This window comes from Camelus dromedarius, chromosome X, assembly GCF_036321535.1.
Source record: "Camelus dromedarius isolate mCamDro1 chromosome X, mCamDro1.pat, whole genome shotgun sequence".
Classification (NCBI taxonomy): Eukaryota; Metazoa; Chordata; class Mammalia; order Artiodactyla; family Camelidae; genus Camelus; species Camelus dromedarius.
In genome coordinates this window covers 66,190,074-66,214,019 of record NC_087472.1, presented here as the reverse complement: position 1 = coordinate 66,214,019, position 23,946 = coordinate 66,190,074, and positions in this window count along the sequence as shown.

The window sequence follows — 23,946 nt, the reverse complement described above, 5'->3', positions numbered from 1 at the left end:
AAGTTGGCCATTTCACAACTTTTACCTTTTATGGCTAGCCTTGGGACTATCATGGTGCCTGTGGGCATGTTATTCACCATGCTAGTATATTACAATAAGAGTATAATGAAGCTCAAGATCTGCTAGAAGTCAAATCTACCACCATCTTGAGTCTCAAGGCCTACTGGGGGTTGAAACTTTCACCATTTTGATGTTAATTGTTGTAGCATTCCTTGAATGGCTATGCCCTGACCCCTTCCTGTCTCAGTTTCATAGAATGAGTTTGGGAGTATTCCCTCCTTTTCAATCTTCTGGAAAAGTTTGAGAAGGACCTGTATGAGTTCGCCTTTGTATGTCTGGTAGATTCCCCAGTGAAACCATCTGGTCATGGACATTTATTTGTAGGGAGGTTTATTTATTTTTTATTTTTTGCTAATTAGATTTCATTTTTAGTTATTGGTTTGTTCAAGCGGTCATTTCCTTGATTCAGTCTTGGTGGACTGTATGTTTCCAGAAATTTGTCCATCTCTTCTAGGTTATCCATTTTATTTCCATATAATTGTTCATAATATTCTTGTATGATATTTTGCATTTCTGTGTTATTGGTGTTATTTTTCCATTTTCATTTTTAATTTTGTTTATTTGTGTTCTCTCTTTTCTCTTCTTTATGAGCTTGGCCAGAGGTTGTTGATTTTATTTACCCTTTCAAAAACCAGCTCTTGTTTTGATTGACTTTTTTATTGTTTTTTATCTCTATTTTATTTATTTCCTCCCTGATCTGAATTATTGCTTTCCTTCTGCTGAGTTTTAGGTTTTCTTGCCCTTCTTTCTCTAGTTCTTTTACCTGGTAGGTTAGATTGTTTATTTGAGATTGTTATTCTTTTTTGAGGAAGGCCTGTATTGCTACGAACTTCCCTCTTAGCACTGCCTTTGCTGTGTCCCATAAATTTTGTGTGGTTGTGTTTTCATTGTCATTTGTCTCAAAGTATTTTATATTTCAACTGTGATTTCATCATTGACCCACTGATATTTTAGTAGCAGAGTGTTTAATCTCCATATTGTCATTTTTTTCTCCTTAGTTTTTCTGTAGATTATTTCTACTTTCATGGCAGTGTGGTCAGAAAAGATGCTTGAGATAAATTCTATCTTCTTAAAATTGTTGAGTTTTTTTGTGCCCAAGTACATGATCAATCCTAGAAAATGCTCCATGTGCCCTTGAAAAGAATGTATATTCTATTGTTTGGTGGTGTAATGTTCTAAAAACATCAACCTAGTTTAGTTGTTCTACTGTATCATTTAATTTCTCTGTTGTCTTATTTATTTTCTGTCTGGAAGATCTTTCCAGTGATGTTAATGTAGTGTTAAAGACTCTGACAATGATTATATTCCCATTAATTTCCCCCTTTTTCTCTGTTAGTATTTGCTTTATGTACTTAGGTGCTCCTATATTGGGTGCATATATATTAATGAGTGTAATATCCTCATTTTGTGTTACTCTAATCATTATAAAAAGTCCTTCTTCATCTTTCTTTATAGCCTTTGTTTTAAAGTCTGTTTTGTCTGAAATCAGTATTGCTACTCCTGTTTTCTTGTCATTTCCATTTGCATGGAATATCCTTTTCCATCTTTTCATTCTCAATCTATATGTGTCCTTCTCCCTAATGTGGGTCTCTTGTATGCAGCATATTGAAGGTTCTTCCTTTATTATACAGTCTGCCACTCTATGTCTTTTGATTGGAGCATTTAGTCCATTGACATTTAATTAATTATAGATGTGTGTTTATTGCCATCTTGAGCTTATCTTTGCAGTTGATTTATTATTTCCTCTTTGTTCCTTTCTTTTTTTGTGGTTTGATAATTTTCCTTTGTATTATCTTGGATTTTGTTTAATTTTTGTGACTCATTTGGAAGCCTTTGTCTTGTGGTTACCCTTTTCTTATGTATATTAACCCATTACTCTAACTGTATTAAATAAATAATAATATAAGCTCAAACACTTCCTATCGAGAACAAAAAATTTTAAAAAGGAAAAAAAGAAACTCTATATTTTCTTGCTGCCCTCTCCCACTCTTAATGCTTCAGATGACTTCTTTTACAATTTCATGTTTATTCTGTTTATAATTCATGGTAGTTATCACCTTTCCAGTTATGGTTTTCAAGTTTCTGTAGCATTCTGCTTCTTTTCTATTTAGAGTAGACCTTTCAATATTTATTTTAGCATGGGTTTAGTGTTGCTAAATTCTTCTAGTTTTTGTTTGTCTGTGACATCCTTATCTCTCCTTCTATTCTAAAGCATAGCCTTGCTAGATAAAGTATCCTAGGCTGCATCTTTTTTTCATTCAGGACTTTGAATATATCTTGTCACTCTCTTCTGGCCTGTAGTGCTTGTGTAGAGAAATTAGCTGAAAGCCTTATGGGCGTTCCCTTGTAACTCACTCTTTGTTTTTCTCTTGCTACCTTTAGGATCATTTCTTTATCCTTAACCATGGCTATCTTGATTATAATGTGTCTTGGTGTGGGTCTGTTTGGGTTCTTCCTGATTGGAACCCTCTGAATTCTTGTACTTGGATATCTGATTCCTTGTTTAGGTTTGGGAAGTTTTCAGTCATGATTGCTTCAAATACCTTTTCAATCTCCTATGCTCTTTTTTCCCCTCCTGAATCCCCTATTATGTGTAAATTGACATGCTTTATGTTATCCCATAAGCCTCTTATATTGTTTTTGTTAGTTTTTTTTTCTCTCAGCTATTCTGATTGTGTGGTTTCTGTTGTCCAGTCTTCTAAGTCAGTTATTCATTGCTCTGCATTATCTAGCCTGCTTTTTCCAGTCTTTAGAAGAGCTCTCATTTCAGCAAATGAGTTTTACAATTTTAATTGGCTGTTCTTTGTAGCTTCAATTTCATTTTTGACATATTCTCTGTCTCTGAACACTATCTCTTTTAGATCCTTCAGTCCTTGCATTACTCCTTTTTTTGAAATGTTGATCTAGTAGGCTATCAATGTCTATTTCATTGATCATTATTTAAGGGATTTCTCTTGTTCTTTCAATTGGGAGTGGTTCCTCTACTTCTTCATCTTTCTCATATCTCTCTGGCACTGTGGCTTATGGAGTATCAGTTATCTACTGTTGTCCTTAAGGAGTTTATTTATTTATCTATCTAAATTTATGCAGAAATAAAACAAAAAGAGAAATTTTAAAAAGAGAGAAAAAAGGTTTGAAAACAGAGTATAATCAATAACAGAAGAACAAATTGAAGCAAAATAAAAATTGAGTTGATACATATTTTAAAAACATTAAAAGAGGAAAAATGAAAAAAACAGTATTTGAAAACTATATTGTTATAATCAATAACAGGAGAAAAAATCCAAGAGAAATAAAAATGAAATTGTGGTGAATTTTAAAATAGTAATAATAAAAAAAAGTATTTTAAAAGAAAAATTTTAAAGGGATTAATAATAGAGACATATATAATTACTTAAAAAGTAAAAAATAAAATAAAAATAAAAGAATATAGAACAGAGGGAAAAAAGGTGGATGTTCTCCCATGGAGACTCTGCCTTCTTAATGATTTTGTCAACAAGTCCTTCTTAAGTATAGGTGGTTGCCAAGTCTTACTTCACTTTGGTTAGGGGTGTGGCCATTGACCTGATAGTCAGAGCCTCCCCTTGTTATTGAATGGCACCTCCTTTTTTTTTTTTTTTTTGTGGTTGTCACTGCTCCTGCCCTCGCCCTGCTGTGTGAACTCAGCTCACTGCTTCCAGAGGCCCTCTGTTTGTGCCCCTGGTCTGTGCTGCTCCCAGTGCTGGTTGGCAAACAGGTCATGCCCCCTCCCTACACTGGTCAGGTGCTGGACTCCTACACGGTGGGTGGGTGTGTCACACCCTCTCATGGAGCCATGGTTGCTCCCCTGCTCTTACAGCTCCCTGCCCTGCCTTGGGTTCATGCTCTTTAGACAGGCTTGGGAAAAATGGCAGAACAGCACTCGTCCATGCTCTGTGCCAGAATTCTCCTCTTTGTTCATTTGTCTTAAAGGTGTGAGTTCTCAGAGGCACCAGGGAAGAAAGATCCTATCTGCCTCAGGCTGCAAACAAGTCTCAGTCCTGCCTATGAGTTTGCTAAGCCCCTAGGTACCAATTCAGGTTTCAACCCTGCCCCTGCCTGTATGCTAAGCACCAGAAGATATGGTGACTGTGGCTGAGCCCCGCCTCTCTTCTCCTGAGAAGGCACCAGTACTGGTTTGGCAGGTTTTCAGAGACAAAGGCTATGGAACCCTACCCTCCTGGGCACACCAGTCATGTTGATTTATTTGTTTTCATATTTTATGGAGGACTCAGGTTGTTCTGCTCTATATACCCTCTCAGCCACAGCACACAGCACACTGCAGTCTCCCCAGATTGCCTCTGTACCGCCTTCCCCAGTTCTGTTCCTGGTTTGGACAGTCTGTCCTATCCCCCACCTGCCGCTTTACCTCTAGGGCTGGGGGTCACAGAGACCCTCTGTGCCCTTTTATCTTAGTTCTGTTGGTCAAGGGCTATTCTGTACAGATCTGAGCCTCAGAGGTTCCTCCTCCTTCCCGCTGACCTCTCCATTGGACAGGGGGAGACGCAATGATTGAGCTCTATTCCTCCTTTGCTGCTCCCTACCTGCAAGACAAATCCCCCACTGTTTTGCTTTTTCTTCTTTCTTTTTCCTTTTCTCCTACCAGATTTGTGGTGTATTTTTTCTTTTGAAAAAAGGTGATGTTCTGTCAAAGTTCAGCAGGTGCTCTGATTGGCTGAGTGCATCTGTAGATGTGAGTCTTGGTGTATTTGTGGGAGAGGGTGAGCTATGAGCGTCCTTCTACTCTGCCATCTTGGCTGATCTCCTCCCCCCATTGGCCTTTTCTAGGCTAATTTTCCTGCTTGCAATTGGTAACACAGCCTGCATAATGGCTCTGGCTCTTTCTCTTTCGGTTTTATTTTCTTGCTCTTGTTTATATCCAGAGTACAAACCCCAGGTAAAGTACACCACCATCAGCCTTCAGGGTTATTGATAGAGGAGGGCATGTCCACATGTACACACATATATACATATACAAATATACTCATACACACGTGTATGCACTGTATGGGGCCTGGTGCAAGTTGTGTTTCACATCAGAGAAGTTTGAGAGAGTGAGATAAACAGTGAACTTCAGTTCTGCCAAAATTAGAATATAGGGCATTCTGGAGTGGGCTAAGTGTATAAAGCAATCTTAGAGTTATAACTTTAGTCTCAGGTCTGGTCAAATAGTTTTAGCACCTGATCTCTTTGCTGGAGTTTAGGGATGACTCTGTTCATCTTAAAGCTTAGAAGAAGTTCAGGAAATGCTTCAGGTTCATTCTAAGTGGCAACTGGAAATGTCCTCTTCTCTCTCCTCTGTCTTTTATTCAGCACCATCTTCCAGATTCTATCTTCATCCTCCTCCAAGGGTCAAGTGTCTCCTGCTAGAGTCAACAATGTTATTTCCATTAAGTGTCACCACATCTTCCTAAGAAACACTGTTACAAAGTTGTTGTCATTATCTTGAAAGCATGCTTAAAATGTTCAGAAAGGAAAATGATTTAGCTTTTTAAGTAAGGGAAGTTCTAAGAAAGAGTGGCTTTAAAATATCTGTTGGAACCAGGAAAAAATGATAATATTCAGAATTTTGTCAAGTAAACTCGAGAAGATCAGATGACCTATTTCATATAATATGGTAGGTAAGTGAGGCTGGAGGCTTCTGAAAGTTTACATACTTACTGCCTCTGCTTCAGAGACCAAGCTTTTGGAAATAAAGAAAACTAAAGCACAATGGAATGATATCTGCATGAACTCAGTAACATTGGCGTGAAAATCTAAGACAAAGGGACAGAGGTTTTGATACATGTTAAGAGAAGGAAAGTAAACTAACATTTATAGAACATCTACCACAGGTTAGATTCTGCTAGACACTGTACATATGTTATCTCATTCAATCCTTATAACAATCCTATGTAATGGGTATGATTATCCTAATCCTACATATGAGAAAACTTGAGGCACAGAGTTGATATTGTTGTATTTTGGCTGCCAAACATGCATTTCTGCTCCTTTGGATAGAATACCTCTCATTTTATTTTAAGGACTCAAGTTCTCCCAGTTCTTAGTATATTTACTTTAAGCAGGCTTCCAAGGGTACCTAGTCATGATCAGTCAGCAGATTGATTCTTAGGCACAGTGATTGGTTCAGTGAATTGCACCTGACCCAAGGTGTTCTAACTAGGGTAAATCTTGGATTCATATGGGAATTCCCAGGAAATACCCTGTTTCCAACACACACACACACACACACACACACACACACACACACACAAACCACACACACACACACGCCTAGAATGATGTAGCATGGAACAATTAGCAGCCATCTTACCACCCTGAAGTGAGAGCCTGTCTGAGTGTAGAGCCAACTGAACAAGACAGGGCTTAGAGAAAGAGAGAGACAGAGGCTAGATCCCATGGACAGTCTTGGAGTTCCTGGATCAAGATGCATCTATCCCTGAGATTTTTTTTTTCTGTTATATTCACTAGTTTGTTGTATTTTTTTAAGATTCCACATGTAAGTGATATCTTACAGTATTTGTCTTTGTCTGGTTTATTTCACTTAGCATAATGCTCTCCAAGACTATCCATGCTATACACCAGAAACTAATACAATATTTAAAATCAATTGTACTTCAATTAAAAAGCAAACAACCAACTCTTTGCTAAAACTTCACTCTGTGTATCTGTATTCCTCTTGAGTTCTCTGAACATCTTTGCCATCATTACTTTAAACTCTTTCTCACATAAATTGCCTATCTCCTCATCACTTATTTCTTCTGGGATTTTTATCTTGTGCCTTGGACTGGGAGATATTCCACTGCCACCTAATACTATCTATCTTTGTATTTTAGGTAGGTTATTTATGTTTTTCTACCTTGGAGAAGTATCCCTCTGTAGGAAATATCTTATGTGTCCCAGAAGTACACTCTTCTCTTGTCACCCGGTGTAGAGTTTGACCTGTGTTTGTGGATCCCTTCCATAGGCTTTGGGATTGTTTTCTTATTTCTGGTATCTGTCCCCTGGTTGATGAGGCTGGGCTAGAAGATTATGCAGGCTTCCTGGCAGGAGGAGTTGGTGCCTGCCCACTGCTAGGTGAAGCTTTGTCCTGGATCTCTGGTGGGTAGGGCCATGTTTAGAGGTGTTTGTGGCTCAGGAAGTCAGGTGATGGGTGGGGCTGTTTTTCCACCCAGTATGTTGTTTGGCCAAAGGCTTCCCAGCACTAAAGCCTATAAGATGTTTGGTGGGGTTAGGTCTTGGTGTTAATGATCCAATCAAGATGCCGGCCTCCAGGAAAGCTCATGTAGATGAACACTCCTGGAATGTCCACCACCAGCTTTTATGCTCCCTGAGTGAGCCCCAGCTCCCAGCTCTCTCCTAACTCCCCAGGAGACCCTCCAACAGGCAGGTCTGACTCAGATTCCTATGAAATCACTGCCTTTTCCCTTGGACCTGGTGCATGCAAGACTCTGTGTATGTCTCCCAAGAGAATTAAGTCTCTGTTTTCCCCAGTCCAGTGGGGGTCCTGGAATTAAGCATCACTGGCCTTCAAAACCTGATGTCCTGGGGTCTCCTCCTCCTCCTAATGCCAGAACCCTGGGCTGTGGAGCCTGACAATTGGCTTAGAACTCTCACTCTTGTGTATCCCTGAACTTTTGCATTACATACTCACATATATTCCTCATTTTGCTTAAAGCAGTTTAAATTGGGTTCCTGCCACTTTCAGTGATAATAATTCTGGCTAATGTAGTGAGTGATTTCTTTAAATTCACCAATCTAATAAGTAGAATAACTGGAATAAAAGCTATATAACTAAGTATATTCTAAGCTATATTACCTCCTAGAGCACCTTTAAATCCTCTAAGCCAGTTCCATTCTTGAATCTACCTTGAGTCCTTTTACTCCTTGGACATGTTCCTATAGCCATGCTTCAGGTAATTAAGTGCTTTCTTAAAGGACAGGACTATCTGTTGATGGACATTTGGGCCATTTTCCCACCTTTTGGCTTTTGTGAACAATGCTGCTGTGAATATTGGTATACAAGTATCTGAGTTCCTGCTTTCATTTTTTAAAAGTATACACCAAGAAATGAAGTTGCTGGGTCATATAAAAGTTTTATGATTAACTTTTTGAGGAACCACATTTTTTCATAGCTGCTTCATCATTTTACATTCCCACCAGCAATGCATGAGGGTTCCAATGTCTCCACATCCTCACTAACATTTACTATTTTCTGGGTTTTTAGAAAAATTTAGCCATCCTAGTGAGTGAGATGTCTCATTGTGGGTTTAATTTGCATTTCCTAATGACTAATGATGTTGAGTATTTTTTCACGTGACTATTGAATCTTTGTATATTTTCTTTGGAGAAGTTATATTATTTAATTTTGTTTGGAGTTGTAATATATTCAGTTCTTTATATATTCCAGATACTAAACACTTGACAAGTATATGATTTATAAAAAATTTCTCTCATTCTGTTAATTGTCTTTTTCAAATTATTGTTAGTATCCTTTGAAGTGCAAAGTTTTTAAAAATTTTTGATTATCTCTAAATTATCTATTTTTAATTGCTTGTTTTTGGCACCATATCTGAAAAGACATTGTTAAGTTCAAGGTCACAAAAACGTTCTTCTTTATTTTGTTCTAAGAGTTTTATTGTTTATGCCCTTATATTGAGGACTTTGACCCATTTTGAATTAATTTGTGTATATGGTCTGAGATAGGAGTCCAAATTCATTGTTTTTCATGTGGCTATATAGTATTTCCAGTGAGATTTGTTAAAGACTAGTATTTTCACATGGAGTGGTTTTAGCATCATTGTCAAAAGTCAGTTGATCACAAATATGTGTCCTATTTATTTATGGAAACCAAAATAATTCATCTAGCTGTTCACTTATATCCTTTGTAATAAAATAATAAACATTAAAAATTTCCATTTGATTCTATAGGCCTTTATGCTATTATATTAATAATGTAGCAACAATTGCCACAATAATAATAGTAGTAAGCATATATTGGATATAATCATTTAGTCAATTACAAATCTACCAAATTGCTCTGTCAGTCAATCTATATTTATCTATTTACACAAAGAGATAATCAGAAAAGATGTGATAAGTGTCCTTCAATTGGCCAGATAATCATATATCTCCGTTTCCCCAATTCATGTCTTTGCATTGCATAAAGGTAATGCAGCTGATTCACTTGACATGTTTTTTGTGTTCCAGGTAAGATTTTGATGGTTTTTCTGATTGCCATTTCCTTCTCTAAGTTTCCACACACCATTCTTTCCATAGTATGTTCCAGACTTTTGTCTAATGTCAAGATCAAGTTGTTTAGTCCCTGGTTTTTAAAATTTGTACATTTCTATTTTTGGAAAAATGAGGCATTTTTCTATTTCTCACATTTCATAATTTCTCCCACTCTCCAGGTTCACTGTTTAATTGTAGTACTTGAAACTTAACAACAAGAATATTGAAAACATCAATGAGGTACTCTGTGAAATGCTTAATATAGTTTACCTGGGGGCAGAAAAATCCTCTTATTTTAAGACTGTGACCCCTGCTTCTCTAGGTTACCCTCAATCAAATTTCTAGACCATGACAAATTTAGGGGTCACAGAGAATTGAATAGTTCATTAGGGAAGCTGAGTACTTTGATTCTTTATGGAAGTTTAAAGACTCACAAAAGAGAGAACTTACTGAGTGACCTTGAGTAAATTCTTTCTGCATGTCTAGAGTTCAACTTCTTTGCTTTAAAGTGATGGGATAGGCTAAGAAGACTGCGAATATCCTTTTCAGCTCTGAAACTGGATGTGTTTATATAGTTAGCTACAGGACTCCAGAAGAGCTTGAAGATGGAGAGATACTTATAAAAGAGGTAAATAAAAGGTACCAATCCTTTCCACAGAAAATAATTTCTTACCTTATCCCTCATTGCCTTCCCCCTACCAATGTATTCTTGACTCCCAAATAAAAATACACAAACAAACTTAGAGGAAGGCCGGCTGACAGGAACTGGCAAGGCTCTAAACTCTGGGCTATTTCTGTTCCCTGGTTCCCAAGGGCCTAGAACAGAAAGTCTCTCAGGAAAGGAAGACAGAAAGGGCTGTACAGTGCAGCATCATTTTCTCCTCCTCTTTAAGAGAGGAAATGAGATCTCCCACTGGTAGTGTGAAGGTTGGGGGCCAAGGTGCATTACAGAGCACAAATCCTTTATGAACTATTAAAAACAGCTCCAGGATGAGCAATTATAAAGCGACAGCCATTGGTTCCAGAGTTGTCAAGCACTAATAAGAAGAGTCTAGGGTCAGTCTAATGACCCACAATAATAACACTTCTGCAAGGAGTGGAACAGTAACCCCAAGCCTGATGTCTGTTCTGTGGAGAAGACTCAGACTCCCAAGAGCTAGTAGGTAGAAGACTAAGACATCTTGGGAATTGGCAGAAGACAGGATAAAGAGAGGTGGTAGAGGTGAATAAAGAAGAAAGTGTTTGGAAACAAAGCAGGATGACAAGTAGACAGCAGTAGGAAGAGAAGGAAATCTCATGTTAATTATATAATATGCATCTGAATCTATATTAGACATTTTATGGGTGTTGTTTCCCCTATTACTCACAACATATCTAGAATTATTAAACCCATGTTACCAATATAGAAGCTGAGGCATAAGATGTGAAATTATTTGGCCAAGATCACACAAATATTAAAGGTGAAGCTAGGATTCAAAGCTAAGTATGTCTGCCTCCAAAAAGCTCCTTTCACTATATCAACCTGCCCCCTTACCTTTTTAAAACTATAGTCCCATGCTTCCATTCTGACTCTCAATCCTTCTTTAGCTCTTTGATTCTTTTTTTTTTTAACTTATCCATCTATTCAGCAAGGATTTGCTTGGGCCCTTATTGCATAGTGGGTATATTCCAGGTACTGGGAACATAGAGAGGACTTTCATCTAGTACTGGCCTGTGAGGAGATCTCAGATAATGAGGATTCCAGAGGTAAGTAAACTAACTTTAATATAATATAGTCTGTGCTACAATAAGAGGATTTAAGAGAAAGTGTGTTGGTTTGTTGGTGTGGATTCCTCCAGAGAAGTTGATGAGTCTGCAGAGTCATCTGGGATTGAGAGAAGTATGCCAGTTGAGAAAGTGACAAGAGCACCCAAAACAGTACAGGAGTGTGAGAGAATGTGGTGTATTCAAGGGAAATGCAAATTTTTGATAGGCTTAAAGACTAAAGTGCAAAAGGATGGGGAAGTAGGGATTGAGACTGGAGAAATAAATCATATATCATGGGAAGTTTCAATACAATTTGTTGGTTTAATTAATACAGACATGTATTTTAAGTCATTGACATCAAGTATAATAATTCTATTGTACCTAGGTTTACTATAAGTCAAATAAGATATTATTTTTGTTACAAAGTTTGTCAACAGAAAATTAACTTGACGTGATAATATTTTCACAAGTAATGAAATAGTGATAAATGAGGTAAGAGACTTAGGTTAACTCTTTAGGAATCATTATGTTTTAGTTGCATCTAGCTAAGATAGTTTTTCTAGATTTGTGGTAACTTGGAACTTTAGAGTTTTCCTAATGAGTTAAATGATGACAATTTTTGAAAAGTCTAGATCATTTTTAAATAAGATAAGATACTGGAACAAAGATTGCTAGACAAGTTTATGTTTACCTACTTTTGTCTTCTGAGAAAGAACAAAAAATGTTTGGTTTATTGGAAACATGCTTTGTTTCATATTGAGAAGAAAAATTATGCTATGAGAAAATATATGTTTTAGAGGTCATATAACATGTTTATAAGTTTGATAATCAAAAATGCTTGTATGAAAAACAGTTTACAATTGCTTGTTTCATGGTTTTTGCTAGAGATTAAGGTTTTCATGGATTAAAAATTGTAATATATGTAATTAAGGCTACTAGAAATAATAAGGGAGACATTTCAATATGTAAGGAAAGTAGGATACCATATCCCTTGGATTATAAAGGCATGTGGATTTACAATTTTATTTCCTTTATTTTCTTTAATTTTAAGCACTGAAATGATGCTTAACATTATTTACTTTAGCCATTGAAAACACATCTTTGGTATTTTAATAACTTCTTTGATTTTTTCAGGCTGATAATAGGAAAAATAAAGCTAAATTATTTCTTGATAAAAAAAAGTAGGATATATGTTTTTCTAGTAAGAGAAGGTATGACGATTGGTGGTAGCTTTATTAAGGGAAAAGAAAGTAATTTTTTCCTACAGTTTGTCATTTCTGGATGGGAAAGAAAATAAGGGACAAACTAATATGGATCAAGAAAGTTGTAGAAGGAAAAGGAACCCTGAGAAAAGTGTTTTGTGCATGATCAAAACTGGCTAAAATTAGGTAAAATTTAATTAAATAGAATTTAGTTAAGTAAATGAATTTTGTCATTGAAAGTAAGCTTCTACAAAATTGAAGTTTGGTTTTCTCTGTTAAGAGAATAAAGTTTTACTGGAATATTTTGCTACTTTAGTTAACAGTTTGTAAGTTTCTTAAAATTTTAAGTAATCTATTGTAACTTTCTGCAATTGTCTTTGAAATATTTTACTGTCACTTTTGTTAAATGAATAAGTATCATTTAACAGTGTCCTATGATCCCATTTGAACAAGCGTTTTAAAATCTTTTTAATATTTTTGACAAACTTCCTCAAATCAAATTATAAATGAAGTTCTTTTGAACTCTAGCTAACTTTGGGACATTTCAGAGGGCCCATGAAGCATCTCAAAGAGAGATATTAAAATAATAAGTCTTATTTCATATATTAAATTACATGGGCAGAATTATCAAATGGAAAGTGATAGGTTATATTCTTAGGTTATATTGTATGGGTAATTGTTATTAATATAAATGTTCCAGAAATTATATGATGTTCCTAAAATTTAAATATATCTTGGTATGTTATCAGTCATAATTCTAGTAATTATGTTAAATTATTGTATGTCACAAAAATAACTTTTTTGTCAATTATATTGTAATAGGATCTTTAACCATACTTTTCTAAGTCTTTTGTCATTTGTAGACAGTTATTACTTTACTCTGATGCTTTTGCCAAGTGTCTTATATTCAAGAAGATTCACATAAAAGACTTTTTGACAAGTACAGATTTATGATAACTTTTAGATCATATCACTGAACTAGTTAAAAAATTAAAGAATTCTAATTTAAAAAATGGATGGCTTTATAACCTGTTAACAGAAGATCAAGATCAAGGGCTACTTACATAGAACTATGTGAACTAATAAATATAGTTATTAATTTTATGGCTTTGTCTAAAATATTGTTAGCTTTTTAGCTGTGTTTTTCATATAAAAAGATACCTTTATCCTTAAGCTAATTATGACATATAACAATTTGGTAAATTTTACCTTTGTAAGTAAAATTGAAACATTTATCCTTTCTACCCAATCTCTCTATAACTTGAAAAATCTCAGTAAGCATACTTATTTTTATGGCAATATAATTATTTGCATTAATTCAGTAAGAATTTGTTCTCCTTATAACAGGACACAGTTGGAAATATTGTTTATATTACCAAGGCTTTTCCTGAAATTTCATATTTGGAAAATACATAAAATCAAATATGACCAGATAGCATTAAAGAACTAAGTTGGACTTTATGGAGCCATAAAACTCCCTGAGAAAAACAACCTGGTACCTTGCTTACAGGGTTACCAGAAGACTTTCCAGGTTAATAAGTATGGTCTGTTTCTGGCAGTTGCATGAATGTCAAGATATTTGAGGGACCTCAAGAAGAGGGAGATTTACACAAATCTGTAGATATTGTAGGTAAAATCTGATGAAAAGTCCTTGGCATATACTTTTAAATGTTTGATTTGAGATTCCTTATGAAATATTCTAATACAGCCAATTTAAAAGAGCTTATATTGGGAACCCTCCTACACTGTTGGTGGGAATGCAGTCTGGTGTAGCCATTGTGGAAAACAGTACAGAGATTCCTCAAAAGACTGAAAATAGACTTGCCATATGACCCAGCAATCTCACTCCTGGGCGTATATCCAGAAGGAACTCTAATTCAAAAAGACACCTGTACACCAATGTTCATAGAAGCACTATTTACAATAGCCAAGACATGGATAAAACCTAAATGTCCATCAACAGATGACTGGATAAAAAAATTGTGGTATATTTATACAGTGAAATACTATTCAGCCATTAAAAATGGCAACATAATGCCATTTGCAGCAACATGGATGTCCCTGGAGAATATCATTCTAAGTGAAGTAAGCCAGAAAGAGAAAGAAAAATACCATATGATATGACTCTTAAGTGGAATCTAAAAAATTAAACAAGAAAACTAATAAACTTAAATATAAAACAGAAACAGACTCATAGACATAGAATATAAACTTGTGGTTGCCAGGGGCAGGGGGGGGGGAAGGGACAGACTGTGAGTTTGAGATTTGTAGATACTGACAGGTATATATAAAATAGATAAATGAGCTTATACTGTATAGCACAGAGAAATATATTCAAGATCTTGTAGAAGCTCATGGTGAAAAAGAATATGAAAATGAACATATATATATATTCATGTATGACTGAAAAATTGTGCTGTACACCAGAAATTGACACAAATTGTAAACTTACTGTAACTCGATAAAATTTTAAAAATATCCTTATATGATCAATTGCATTTATGTAAATAATTAGGTCAAGTTTATTGAAATCAGACTTCTTTTGCAAACAAATTAGTCTTAATTTTGCTAGATTTAGTAGATGTGAGGATGGTCTAGAGAGAAAATGTATTTTAGAAACATACTTTTATGTATATTGAGGTTTTGTATATACTAAGTTTTAGTATTTGTTACCTACAGCCAACTTGGCTTTTTGTTGGTATGTGATATTATTGAAAAGTTTAACTAAATTATTAAAATGATGTTCTAAGCTTGTTTATGAAGCTGATTACAGTAATCTATCTTTGGATGAAGATCAGATGTCACATGAACTCCAACCAGGGGATTACACACAGTGGAAAATACATCATACAAAGGACTCTATCTCCAACCTAGATGAAAAGACCCTTATCAGGCATTCTTAAGTATCTCATGCAAAGTAAAACTGAGTGTAATTGACCCTTGAATTTATATTTCCCACTTAAGAAGGGCCTATCCTTTGGACTGGTCTGTAGAAATAACTTCTGACCTCAAACAATAACCATACCAAGATGAGAAGACAACAGAAATAGTAAATAGCTGACCCAATAATTCTGAACAGGCCTGTAACACTCATCCTACTAGTTCAATTGAACTACCAAATGTTTGTCTCCCTATTTAAATTGAAAATTATTATTTTACTTCTAGCTATACTTCTGCCCCTATGTTCAGGAGAAAAAGAAAATTCTGTAGTAAAATTATCAAAGTGTATAACTACTCATTACATATATCACTGCTTGTTTTAAGTCTACTAGTAAAAGCACATGTACAGTGTTTGTGTGACAATTTGGTACAACTGATAAAATGTGTAGCATATAAAATGTTTCCTTATTAGCATACCTCTGTGCTTGTTCATTATGGCTAATAGGTTCCCCCCAACCTTGATAACTAAACTACTATATATAAACAAAAAGAGCCCTGTGGACCTTCTGTATTGATTAGATGTTTTCTCCCATGTAGCTGAGATGGATTTCTCCCAGGGAGTCTGTATAAATTAGATTTTTTTTTTTTGCCCCATGGGGCTGCAATGGACCTGTCCTGGGAAATCTGCATTTGTGGGAAAAAAGGAGCAAGAGGAGAGCATTTCAGGTTTTCAGAAAACTTATTTTTGAGTAACAAGGGGCCTTAGGGATATGCTTTCTGGAAAGTCATATCTCAGTTCAGAGTTAGTTGACCCCTCAGGGGATGCAAGGCAAGTTATAAGGTGAAGGCTTGATGAATAGTCTCCAATCTCTGGTTCACCATTGTACTTATAGATCTGGTGTCTAAACATTTTTGAAGTAATACAATTAATTTTAATAACAACCAAGTAGGTAAGGCTAAGATGACAATTAGCGATACAAATTGCAATCTTGACCTTAAAAGGGTGCTTACTCCAGAAGGCAACCAACTAAATAGATCTGTCCAGTCCCAAGAGATTTCTCAGACTTTTTTTAAGATAGCAATATTAGCCTTTAATGTTTTTAATTGTTGTACCATCTTTTATGATTTATTTATATAAAAACAGCATTCTTCTCCAAGAAGAGCACAAGTTCCTTCTTACTGGGTAGTTGTAGACCAAAAAACAAAACAACCCCCACAAAAAATGCATTTGTTAGGAATTGACAGGACCAAGACAAGAAACTTAGGTTTGGGTTGCTCAGTCAGTGAACAGTCTGAACCAGAGTTTGGGTTTGAGGTAGTAAATTAAAGAAGTAACTAGATTTATTTATATAGGCTTCTTGACCCGAATTTCCTATCTCTGGCAATATGGGTGTCTTTCTACTTTCTGACACAGGGAGTGCATCTTTCACATAGGAGACTTATTTTCTGCTTTTAGGGAGACAGAAGTAGGGTCAAAGTGTCCCCTTGCATTGGTTTCTTCTTAGGTAACTTTAATTTAAAATAATCAATATGTTATTGAGCCATATTTTGGGGCAATCTATCCTGGACCCCAATAGTTCTCACCTCTGAAACATCTCTGGAAGTTTCACATATTAAAAGCTGAGCTGGTGACTGTGACTATGACTCTGAGAGAACGTGTTAGTAAATTCTTCCCTTTTTTTGAACCAGTTTTCTATTTCTGAGGACATGTCAGTTCACTTAAACAGCTATATTTCATTTAAGGTAGCAGTGACTCAAGCAGGATCTCAAGCTAAGCAATCAGGTATATAATGAGAAGTAAATCTATGGAAGCAAAAGGAAAAAACAAAGGTTAATGATTGGAGCAAATTATAAACCAATTTCTCAGGCCAGGGGGAAGTTGGTTATGAAGATTTCTAGATGTCAAGATCCAAGTATCTTTTGCAGTTTAAAATTCCTTTGATCATATTATCAGGTGTTCAGGTAAACTTTCTGAGTGACTCATGCCACACAGTCACAGGAATTGTTTAAATATAAAGCTGTCAGCAATTTCTGTGAAGTTTTATCAAGTCATCTAGTTTTAGAAAAAGAACTGTTTTAGTTCTGATAAAGCTGCTGGGAATGCTTTAAGCAAAGCTGTTTTTCCAAGGGGCTTTATTAGCTTCATAAAGTCAATCTTAGCTTCTTCAAGCAGCTTGGTCCTATCTGAGTCTATGCATGCTCTGCTCAAATGTGACATTCCAGTCAAAGCTGTGGTAATGTAATCAAAGTTTCCAATTGTGTTCTCTTTTAAGGAGAACAGATTCCTATTGAACTTATGTAAACAACTATATTGCAAGAATATAAGAATATTCAGTGAGAGTTTCTGAATTCTGGAGGGATCAAGCAGGGAGAAAACTTTAATCTCTTCAATTTGCTTGCAATGTATAATTAACCAAATTGCTGTAAGTCTTTAAAAATTACCTTTCATTTGGGGAACACAAGATTACAAACTGGTAATATTTTAGACAAAAACATAAAAATTGTTATTTTATTTATTAGTTTATTTAATCCAATATATTAATTCTTATTCTGCTTGAGTCCAGTCTTTCCATTAGTTCTGTCGACTTTGCCAGATAATGATAGTGGTAACTTCAAGAAGTTTGCAAAGTTTTTGTTGAAACTCATATGATTTGATCAATGAAGTAAGTGCCTTGATCACTGGAGATTGTGGAAGGCATACCCAAAGTGGAAACACATTTTTCTAACAGTTTCTTTACCATTTTGAGTGTGTCAGTCTTGCAGCAAGGGAAGGCTTTAACCCATTTGGAAAACATCAATTCAATAACAAAAACATCTTGAAAACCCATAGTAAGCTGCAGTCGAGTGAAATCAAGTTTCAGGTATTCCAAGGGTCCAAAGGGAAGAAATCTGAGGCTTTGGGGGACAAGAATATTTTTCCCCAAGTTTGTAACCTGATAGATCAGACATTGCTGGTAGAATGTTTTCACAATTTTACAGAAATATCCTTGCCAATGTTTACTTACAACTTGAGTTATCTTAAATTCAGTATGGTGGGTAAAGGAATGCAAAATAAAAATGAAAATTAGAGTTTCTCATGTAGCTGGGAAGAGCTAAATGGCTGTCCTGGATTTACCATAGTGCTATTTGTATAATTTACTGCTATTGTTCACCCATCTTGATTTCTTTGATTTGGAAGCAGACTGTTGCCATGTTACAAGGACATCAGCATGGCAAAATCTGACAATGAGGGGTTATTGATTGGTTGATTGATTATGCAGAAGCAGAATGGACTTCATCCAGATGTGCCATAATATTTACAGATCCTTTTGTTGCTTCTGTTTATACATAAAATTCAGTTTAGAGCATTTTCCTGATACTTGGGTTCAGTCCATTTAAGGTGAGCCTCAATTTTGATGACAGGGAGCATTTTATGTCAGGATATATAAGATTTCCCAGGATTTCAAACAATTTCTGGAACACTTATAATACATACCTATATAGACACAGTATAAGGAAGGCTTAACATGACTCCTTATCTGATAATGGGTCCCAAGTAATTTAACATCAATTATATCTAATTAGTTTAATATCTATTTTTATAAGGAGAGAGAACCTACCTCAAAATAAATTCTAGGAGATGAGGCCAAGATGGCTGAGTAGTAGGACACACGTAGCTCACCCTCACCTACAGATACACCAAGACTCACATCCACGGACACACTCAGCCAACCAGAGCACCAGTGGAATTTCGACAGAACATTGTCCTCTTCAAAAGACAAAGATGCCAAAAATATGGTAGGAGAAAGGAAAAAAAGAAAGACAGACAAAACAGTACAGGACCAGTCCCATGGGAAGGGAGGAGCAAAGGAGGACTGGCACTCATTCGCTGGATCTCCCCCTTTCCAATGGAGAGGCCAGTGGGATAGAGGAGGAGCCTCCGAGGCTCGGATCTGTATGGAGCAGCCCTTGACCTACAGAACAAAGTTAAATGGGCATGGAGGGTCCCTGTGACACCCAGCCCGAGACCTGAGCCAGGAGCTGGGGGCCAGGACAGGTTGCCTGAGTCAGGCAGAGGATGGGGATGGCTGCACTGAGGCAGCCCCTGGGGACTGCAGGGTGCTGCTCAATGTGGATGAGTGGGTGCACAAGGCAAAACAACCTGGGCCCTCCATAAAACAGCATGGCTGAAGTGCCCTAGGGGGAGGGTGCATACCCCAATCTCTGAAAACCCATGGAAGGTTTTCAGTGAGATGAGGCGGGGCTCAGGCACAACCACCATATCCTCCAGAGCTTGGCACCCACGTGGGTGTGGGGGCAAAACCTGAATCTGCGCCTGGGGGCTTGGCAGCCTCAAAGGACAGATAGTGACTTGTTTGCAATCCAAGTCAGATAGGATTATTCTGCCCTGGTGCCTTGCAAAGTTCACACCAGCAGGACAAACAAGGAGCTGAATTTGGACACAGAGCAGGGGCGGGGCTCTTCCTGGGGTCTGCCTGCGGAGTTCCTAGCTGGGGAGGAACACGCAGCAGCGCGGAGAGATCTGCGCCAGGGGACTGCAAGTGACCTCCGCCTTTCTGGCAGGAATGCTGTGCTGGTAGGGGGCGCGATCTGTTGGCTGACAGGCACTGGGAGCAGCACAGATAAGGGCTCCAATGGAGGGCTTCTGAAAACATTTTATTCCTACACAGGCATTAGATAGATAAATAAATAAACTCCTTTAAGGGTCACAATAGAAAACTGATACTCCATAAGCCACAGTGCCAGAGAGATATGAGCAAGATGAAGAAGCAGAGAAAACATTCCCAATTAAAAGAACAAGAGAAATCCCCTAAAAGAATGCTCAATGAAATAGACATTAAACCTCAACAATTTTAAGAAGATAGAAAGTGTCTCAAGCATCTTTACTGACCACAATGCCATGAAACTGGAAATCAACAACAGAGAAACAAAGGAGAAAAAAAGGAAAGCATGGAGATTAAACAATATGTTATTGAAAAAACAATGGATCAACTAGGAAATCAAAGCTGAAATTAAAAAATACCTTAAGACAAATGACAATGTAAGCACAACCACTCAAAATCTATGGGACACAGCAAAGGAAGTGAAGTGCAAAGAGAGAAGTTTATAGTGATACAGGCCTTCCTCATAAAAGAACAATCTCAAATAAACAATTTAACCCAACACCTGAATGAATTAGAAAAAGAAGAACAAAAAGCACCAAAAAGCAGCAGAAGGAAGGAAACAATAAAGATCAGGGAGTAAATAAATACAATAGAGGTTAACAAGACCATAGAAAAAAATCAACCAAACCAAAAGCTGGTTTTCTGAAAAAATAAATAAAATCGACAAATCTCTAGCCAAACTCAGAAAGGAGAAAATGAGAAAACAAACTAGCAAAATAAGAAAGGATAATGGAGAAATTACAACAAATAAAATATAAATACAGAATACCATACAACAATATTATGAAAAACTATATGGAGCCAACCTGGAAAACCTAGAGGAGATGGACAAGTTTCTGGAAACATACTGTCTATCAAGACTGAATAAAGAAGAAACTGACCACTTGAACAATCCGTTCACTAGAAAGGAAATAGAAATAGCAATTAAAAACCTCCTTACAAATAAAAATCCAGGACAAGACGGCTTCACCAGGGAATTCTACCAAACATACAAAAAAGAACACATACCAGCACTTCTCAAACTCTTCCAGATGATTGAAAAGGAGGGAATACTCCCAAACTTATTCTATGAAGCCACCATCACCCTGATATCAAAACCAGGCAAAGACACTACAAAAAAAGAAAATTATAGACCAATATCACTGATGAACATAGATGCCAAAATCCTCACCAAAATATTAGCAAATAGAATCAAACAACACATAAAAAAGATTACACATCATGACCAAGTGGGGTTCAAACCAGGGACACAAGGGTGGTTCAACATATGCAAATCAATCAATGTAAAACATCACATCAACAAGAGAAAGGACAAAAACCACATGATCATCTCAATAGAGGGAGAAAAAGCATTTGATAAAGTTCAACACCCATTTATGATTAAAAACTCTTGCCGAAGTGGGTATAGAGGGAACATATCTCAACATAATGAAAGCTATATATGACAAACCTACAGCCAACATAGTAGTCAATGGTGAAAAACTCAAAAGCTTCCCACTAAAATCTGGGACAAGACAAGGATGCCCATTATCATCACTCCTATTCAACATAGTCTTGGAAGTCCTAGCCACAGCAATCAGGCAAGAGAGAGAAATAAAAGGGATCCAAATTGGAAAAGAAGAGGTAAAAGTGTCACTATATGTTGACGACATGTTACTATATATAGAAAACCCTAAAAGGTCCACACAAAAACTACTAGAGCTGATTGAAGAATTCAGCAAGGTAGGAGGTTACAAAATTAACGTTCAAAAATCAGTTGCATTTCTTTCCACTAACAATGAATCAACAGAAAATGAAAGTAAAGAAAAAAATCCCCTTTAAAATAGCACCCAATGTAATAAAATATCTGGGAATAAATATAACCAAGGAGGTGAAAGAATTATACACAGAAAACTATAAACCATTGATGAAGGAAATTAAAGAAGACATTAAAAAATGGAAAGCTCTACTACGCTCTTGGATTTGAAGAATCAATATTGGTAAAATGGTCACACTGCCCAAGGCAATCTACAGATTTAATGCAATCTCTATCAAATTACCCAGGACATATTTCACAGAAGTAGAACAAATCATAATAAAATTTATACGGAAACATCAAAGACCTAGAATTGTCAAAGCATTACTGAAGAGAAAGAAAGAGGCTGGAGGAATAACTCTCCCAAACTTCAGACAATACTATAGAGTTACAGTCATCAAGACAGCATGGTATTGGTTTGAAAACAGAGATATAGACCAATGGAACAGAATAGAGAGCCCAGAAGTGAACCCACAAACTTTTGGTCAGCTAATGTTTGACAAAGGAGGCAAGAATATACAATGGAATAAAGACAGTCTCTTCAGCAAATGGTGTTGGGAAAACTGGACAGCAGCATGTAAAACAATGAAGCTAGAACACTCCCTTACACCATATACAAAAATCAGCTCAAAATGGATCAAAAACTTAAACATAAGACAAGATAAAATAAACCTCCTGGAGGAAAACATAAGCAAAACATTATCTGACATACATTTCAAAAATTTTCTCCTAGAAGAAATAAAAGCAAGAATAAACCAATGAGACCTAATGAAACTTACAAGCTTCTGCACAGCAAAGGAAACAATAAGTAAAACAAGAAGACAACCAACGGAATGGGAGAAAATTTTTGCCCATGAAACTGACAAAGGCTTGATCTGTGGAATATATAACCAGCTCATATGACTCAATAAGAAAAAAATAAACAAACCAATCCATTAATGGGCAGAAGACCTAAACAAGCAATTCTCCAAGGAAGACATACAAATGATCAATAAGCACATGAAAAAAATGCTCAATATCACTAATTATCAGAGAAATGCAAATCAAAACTACAATGAGGTATCACCTCACGCCAGTCAAATGGCAGTCATTCAAAATCCACAAATTACAAATGCTGCAGAGGCTGTGGAGAAAAGGGTGGGATTGCAGTTTGGTGCAGCCACTATGGAAAACAGTGTGGAGATTCCTCAAAAGACTAGGAATAGTCTTACCATATGACCCAGGAATCCCACTCCTGGGCTTGTATCCAGAAGGAACCCTACTTCAGGATGACACCTGCACCCCAATGTTCATAGCAGCACCTTTACAATAGCCAAAACATGGAAAGAGCCTAAATGTCCATCAACAGGTGACTGGATAAGGAAGATTTGGTATATTTATAAAATGTAATACTACTCAGCCATAAACCTTACAACATAACACCATTTGCAGCAACATGGATGCTCCTGGAAAATGTCATTCTAAGTGAAGTAAATCAGAAAGAGAAAGAAAAATACCATATGAGATTGCTCATATGTGGAATCTAAAAAACAAAAACGATAACAAAATCAAACAAAAAAAACAAAGCATAAATACAGGACAGAAATAGACTCATAGACAGAGAATACAGACTTCTGGTTGCCAGGGGGGCAGAGGGTGGAAAGGTATAGACTGGGATTTCAAAATTGTAGAATAGATAAACAAGATTATACTGTATAGCACAGGGAAAAAGACACAAAATATTATGGTAGCTCACGGAGAAAAAAATGTGACAATGAGTGTGTATATGTCCAGGTATGACTGAAAAATTGTGCTGAACACTGGAATTTGACACAACATTGTAAAATGATTATAAATCAATAAAAATTTTTTAAAAAAAGAAATAGACATTGATAGCCTACTAGATCAAGATTTCAAAAAAGGAATGATCAAAGTACTGAAGGAAGTAAAAGAGATAGTGTTTAGAGATATAAAAAATGTCAAAATGAAATTGAAGCTATAAAGAAGAGCCAAGTAGAATTGGTAAACTCATTGGCTGAGATGAGGAATGATCTAAACGCTGTACAAAGCTGACTAGATAATGCAGAGGAACGAATTAGTGACCTAGAAGACAGTACAACAGAAATCACCCAATCAGAACAGCTGAGAGAAAAACAAATAAAAACCAATAAAATCAACATAAGGGACCTATGGGATAATATAAGGCATGCCAAAATATGCATAATAGGGGTCACAGAAGGGGAAGAAAGATTAAAGGGGATTGAAAAGATATTTGAAGAAATCATTACTGAAAAGTTCCCAAACCTAAAGAAGAGATCAGATACCCAATTACAGGAAGCTCAGAGGGTCACAAACAACAGGAATCCAA